Raw genomic sequence first — 7,028 nt, forward strand, 5'->3', positions numbered from 1 at the left:
TACATACATACATATTAGGGTAGGCAGAAACAATGGAACGCCAAATGCTTCGATTCAAACAAACCTCTTTCGCTTCTTCCACATTCATCAATCTTTTCATACACGCTCGCCGGTTACGGGTACTTTTAATTTGACCCTTCATCAGCACGTCGCCTATTTGGTCAACATACGTCCGTCCCCTATCGACGGCGGCCCCTATCGACATCTCCATTCATTCTTGCTCCATAAATCTCTTTCGTAATTATTCTTTCATCCATCCTCTACAAATGACCAAACCAACGCAACATTCCTTTTTCGATTTTTGTCACTACATCGTCTTTCAGTCCACACTTCTCTCTATTTTCTTTATTGTTTACTCCATTTTAATTATATGACAACCGAAGCTGCCGTTCGTTTTACAGAGCAGAAAACTGCTTGTAACGACATAAAACGTAAACATACAATACCTATATAAATGAGTTATTTTTAGACAATGCGATTTCCAATTTCACTTAACTTTTTTGGTTTCGAGCTTTCAGAAAGTACTTTATAAAATTATTGCTTCTAGGTATTTTCGGGTACATCGACTTTTCTGGGGAGTCGAAGTTAGAAGGTCTAATGAGCTTGAATCAGGGATTCAAGCTCGCTGAATATCACCCTAATATCTAGTAAACATCTATATATATATTAATACATATATCTGTCTCAGGAGGTCAAAAAGCCCCATTTCTATTAATTATATACTATCAGGTCGACCTCCATGCGATTCCCCTTTGAAACCATCGTGGATCTTGTTAAATTTGTCATGATAGGCTAACTGATCTGCTCTCATCCTCACCTTACATCAGTTTTTTTTTTATATAACACATGGGGCAAACGAGCATGCGGCTCACTTGATGGTAAATGATTACCGCCCATGATCACCCGCAACACCAAAGGCATTGCAGGTGTTTTCCGGCCTTTTAAAAAGGAATATGCTCTTTTCTTAAAGATTATTATGTCGTTTCGATTCGGAAATACTGCTGGTGGAAGTTGATTCCAAAAAGTGGTTGTGTGTGGAAGACAAGACCTTGAAAACGCACGGTGGAGGACCGACCAAGAATGCAACTTCAGATACCGATATTTACTTACTTATATTAAAAATGTAAAAGTATGTTTGTTTAATACCTCTTATTGCCTTAATGGCTGAACCAATGGCAACAAAATTTGGTACACATGTACTATATGGGATTAAAAAGGACTTTATTTAATCCTGGTCAATGAACATATTCCAGTAATGCAAATGAAATCGTGAGTAGAAGCCAATAAGTATTTTAATCGAGTACAATAGATGTTGATTAGCATCTTATATCATAATACTTAAACCCACCCCAGCTTTTGAAGACAGCCTTAAAAGCTTATTTTTAAATTGCTTTATTATATAACAAATTACTTTGTGTTTTTATTTCATTTTAAGCCGATGAGATTACAATCTTGTCTAGGCCTTATTTTTACTTTATTTTTTATTTTCAGTTTGTTAAGTACTTTCATAGTTGTTTACGAATGAAATAAAAAAAAATATGTCTGTGGATTAACTTGTTATATAATTAAATACACACAAGAGATCAAGTATTGCAGAAGCGTTATTTTAATCTTAAAACAAACTAAACAACTCAAGTGATTTTGATATTTTTCTGTGAGATCAATCTGAAAGTATATCCATTCAAGTCAAAAAAAGAATTTTTCAAATCGATTTAAAATTGATAGAGTTATGAAATCAAAAAAAATTTAACCAACTTGAGAACCTTCTTCTTTTTGAAGTCAGTTAAAAATAATTGTGTTGACTGTTACATTTTACAATTACAGATATCTTATTTTCAACTTTTTTTTTTGTATACATCTTAGAATGGCAAACAAGCTGACGGTCCACCTGATGTAAAGTGGTAACCGTCGCCTATAGACATGAGCAGTACCATGGACATAACAGAGTATACTGTTTCGCCCATGATACCTCCCATGCGTTGCCATTCCTGAGGACTCAGGTATTATCCCTCTGTACCTAGTAAATTCACGCCATATCCCATCCTTCAAACCGAAACACAGCCATGCAAACACAACTGCTTCACGGTTGAAACACGAATGGGACAGAGGTACCCAAGCAATCGACTTTTGTACAAAGTCTCCCTCTGGTAAATATTTCCTATTTATATCAAAATTCCATCAATATATTAATTAAACGGGTAGCTTCATTATTTTACAGCGCCTTTCAAGAATATTGGCAGTATTGCCAATAAATGCTCATACCGAATATAATAATAATAATCACTTTTGATTTATTATACCAACAATAAAGATTTATTATGGCAATTGCCATATAATCTACTCCGAGCATTTAATAAATGAAAACACGCTCTTGACCTAACGTCGTTTATTTTACCTTTTCTGAACGTCGTTATCTAAATTTTAAAATCTCTATTGAGTAAAATATTATTTTTTTAAAATGTAGAACCGTTTTTAATGACAAACTTTAAAAAAAAGAAAACTCTGATGATGATTTGATTATATATATCTCTTTCGGTTTGTTATCCCAGGACACCATCTTTTTTTACCGACCGATTTGAAAAATTTTTTTTTTAAATACTCTCAAATTGATCCCGTGCAATTTTCATAAAAAATAAAATTAGTCTTTAAAATAAATTAACTAGTTTTGCCAAGTGTTTGTAAAATATGCTGGTTCTTGTTATTATATATTATTATTTATATTAGTTGTAAAATAAAATTGTCGTCTGTTGACTTGTTGTATATTATGTATTTTGTTCTATTTCAATTGTTTATCAATTTTCTTTTTTATAAAAAACTACAAATGTCATCGTATGTAAAAAGGTTAATTTTAAACACCAAGTTTGAAGTCACTGTCTTTTTTATGTAACAAAAACTATATCAAATATCGTTGTCTAATTTTAAAAATGACTATTGCGTAAAATTCGCCGTGTATTCTCAGCATAGAATGTGCCACCCCTTCTTTTTCCAAGAGTGTTGCAAGAAGCGAATAAAGAGACTTAATGGTCGAGAGATGCACAGCAACGTCCCTCCTAAAACATCACCAAAGCCTAACTGCGGTTGCCAACCTGCCTGTTAAGCGTGACAACTACTAGCAAAACCCCCTCTTATGGGGGAGTTCTATATGCAGCATTGGCAAGTAACGGCTGATATAATAATAAAAAAAAATGCGTAGAATTTAAAATTCTTTAAGTTGTAAAACCTTTTTTATGTTATTTTAAAAATGGAATTAAATAATGTTCCAAATTTGAAACTTCTATTACTCGTACATCAAATACTAGGTTTTACTGCAGTATGATAGATTAACATAGATTTTTCTCGCAGACTTTAAGATAAACAAAAGCTGTCTAGGTATTTCTCAATAATGTTCAACAAACTGGATATTGCGCCGGATCTAACGTTACTTACACACGCCATCGGATATTACTTTTTATTTCACTACAACACCATGCTCGTATCCGCCATTTCGTTGTGGCCACCGTTTGAGATTAAATACCAAGTGATGCAATAACAACAACAATTTTCATCAAGACTGTGCCCGGATAAGGAGCTTGAATTTTGAATGTTCGAAACATGAAATTAATTACAGTCAGTGATGTTGTTTTTGTTCCAGTAAAAAGATTTTAATTCGCAAACAAGCAACTTTTGCTCTGCAAAAAAAAAACTTTTCTTTCTTTCTTTCTTTATTCTTTATTGTACACAAAAGGTTATTAAAATGTAAAAACAAACATAATAGTGCACAAAGGCGAGCTTATCTCCAATAGAGACTTTAATTGTAACAAAATAATTTATGATCTTGTTTCACAAAATAACACCTTAAACCAATGGTTTTAATTGAAAAACTAAACTAGTGAATCGATTTTGATGACATTTCTATGGGAGCAATCTGAATATATGTGTATTCTTTCAGATAGAAAAAGAATTTTCCAAATTGATTTACAATTGACAGAATCCTGACGTACCGAACATAAAAAAAAAACCAATCGAATTAAAAAGCTCCTCCTTTTTTCAAATTATCAACAAGTAACATAGACTTTCTATAGGTGAAAGAATTTATAACATCTGTCGAGTAGTTTCTGAATTTATGCAATAACAAAACAAACAATCAAATCTTTTCTCTTTAAATATTAACGTAGATAAGTGAGTTCGTCCGACGATATTACAACTTGCTTTCTTAGCAAAATGGACAACGTTGTACAAATTTTCTACAAGTTTCTTTAGAGATGAAAGCGAAGAGTTGAAAAGAACATGTACCTATGTCTCCTTTCATTTTGTTACTCTTTTATATTGTCCGTACACGTCAAATTTCAAATAAAATACATTTGTATGAATTAATATTTGAAGAATTTGCAGGTGGGTTGGGAACCGCAGGTAGGCTTTGGTGATGTTTTAAGAGCGACGCTGCTGCCCACCCCTCGCCCTTCCTTAGTCATCTCTTACGACACCCACGGGAAAGCAAGAGTCTGGCTTATTCTATACCGGGACCACACGGCAAGCCAAGTCTATGATTAGGTAAAAATAGAGAAAATCATAGATTAGATTTGTTTATTTGCCAGAACATTGTTTTTTACAGATATTGATCCATTGTGAAGTACAAATATTCGCCTTATTGTCTAAAGCATGCAAAATTATTATTGGGTACAAGATACATTACATTTAATACATACTTAACAATACACCAACTATTTATTCAACTAATAATAACAACATTATAATACTATGTTAAAAAACCGATTAATAACAATACATTAGATTCAGTTCAACGTTCAAATATTGATTCAAAGAAAGAAATTGGCATTTGACTAAAGATCTAAAATTACATCTGGCAATCCTGATTAATATTATTGTGCCAAGAACTCACAAAGTACTATATCTTGAAAGGAAAGAATTTTGTAATAATTAGAATCTATTTATAAGTCGGTATAAAGGATTACTGAAAGCACAAAATAGGTTTATTAGTCTCCAAATTGGAATGGAAGTCCCAAACGAATTGAAGATTACAAAGCCCTTACATAATATTTAAATTACATTCGAACGCGCAGGAGCGGACAAAAGGCCCTATAAAGTTTGATCTTTTCTTTTGCATAAAATAAAAAATAAAAAATTTTCCCTTTATTTCATAACGTATATATAAAATAATTCTCCAAATCGCTTGATTATCATGGGCATATTTTTTCCATGTGATCCTGGCATAAAATAAGTCACACCTTCCTTTCCCGTGGGTATCGTAAGAGGCGACTAAAAGAATTTAATGGTCCAGGAATTGCAACGTCCCTTTTAAAACATCACCAAAGACTAACTGCGATTGCCAACCTGCCTGCCAACCGTGGCGACTACTGACAAAACACCTTAAGGGAGAAGCCTATGTTCAGCACCGGATAGATAACCGTTGATATTATGATAATGATTATAAACAATTAAACACAGTACATTGCATGTATGTAGAGTAATATTATTTTTATTTTCGATACGCTGTGACCCAAAGCATCGCACTCACCCTGAAGAAGACTTTCGAGTAAAGTTAAAACAATTGTCCGAAACTAAAAATTGTTATAATAATTGACCAACATAGTAAGCGAGCTTCTTGTCGATGTTTTTCCAAGAGACTATAGCATGGAATTCTTCAAAAAAGGGATATAGAGATTTTTTTTTATACGTGCAAATGGTATGGTAAACCCGCCTGCGCTAACGGGATACGCTGGCGGAACACCAGTGAAGGGTGATAGAAGGGTGAGAATGAAAACAGGCCAGTTAGCCCATCATGATGGATTCATCAGGTATTAACCATGATAGTTTCCAGGGGGAACCACGAGGAGGTCGACCTGGTTGGGTATATTGCTAGCAATGGGATTCTCAGTCTCCATTACTAACAATCCCTTACCCCCAAGGGATATAAAGATTTTCTTAGGATCAAAAAAACGCGCGTAATGCCCCTGGTATTACAAACGTTCATAGATTACGGTAACAGCTTACCATTAGGTGAGTCGTATGCTTTTTTGCTATATATATATATATATATATATATATATATATATATATATATATATATATATATATATATATATCATAGACGTATAGATATTATTCCTACTTTCAAAATCCACCCGTATAAAATCGCACATACCTGAAAACTAGTTAAACAATGCACGTCACTTTGTGAAGAGTAGCTCGGCTGTCTTATAATCTGACGCTGAACACTTATAACTTTCTATCCACACAAACCTCTTACTTAAACAAAACACAGATTTCAACTTGAAATTAAACACAGATAATATATTAAAAGGTACCTAAGGTAGGTACTTAAGTAACTTTTTAGATTAACTTTAAAGTTTTAACTTACTTTGAATTTGTTATAAAGTTATTATAGGAAAATTAGAAAAATAACTAAATAAATCCTTACCAATTTTATGCATAAAATACCTAATGAAAGGGAGGTTTTTTGTTCGTTACCTATCGCGCCTTAATGCCTTAACCAATTTCTGTGAAATTTGGTACACACTTATTATATGAGTTGGGGAAGGACATAAGCTGGTTTATATCTCGGTCTGTGAACATATATAGATATCCATATAGGCAAAAAATATATAACAGTGCAATCCTGTTTTTATTAATAAAGATTTATTGCAGCGCTGATTTTCAGTGCCATATATATATTAATTATAATACATTATAATATATTAAAATATATATATATATATATATATATATATATATATATATATATATATATATATATATATATATATATATATATATATATATATATATATATATATATATTATATATATTAAAATATTGATATCATTATAATAATGTATTAAATGTTGTATAACATATACGATACAACATGGTATAATGAAGATGATCCTTATAATGGCAAACAAGCCCATGTTATTTGCCATTGTAAATAATATTCCAAGGATGCCAATAAATATTATAGTATGTTATATACATAAAACCACAGATAATAACACTTCTATAAATTGGCAATAAAGATAGTAAGAATGGT

Source organism: Galleria mellonella, unplaced genomic scaffold (genome assembly GCF_026898425.1).
Source record: "Galleria mellonella isolate WM207_F2 unplaced genomic scaffold, CSIRO_AGI_GalMel_v1 utg36, whole genome shotgun sequence".
Taxonomy (NCBI): Eukaryota; Metazoa; Arthropoda; class Insecta; order Lepidoptera; family Pyralidae; genus Galleria; species Galleria mellonella.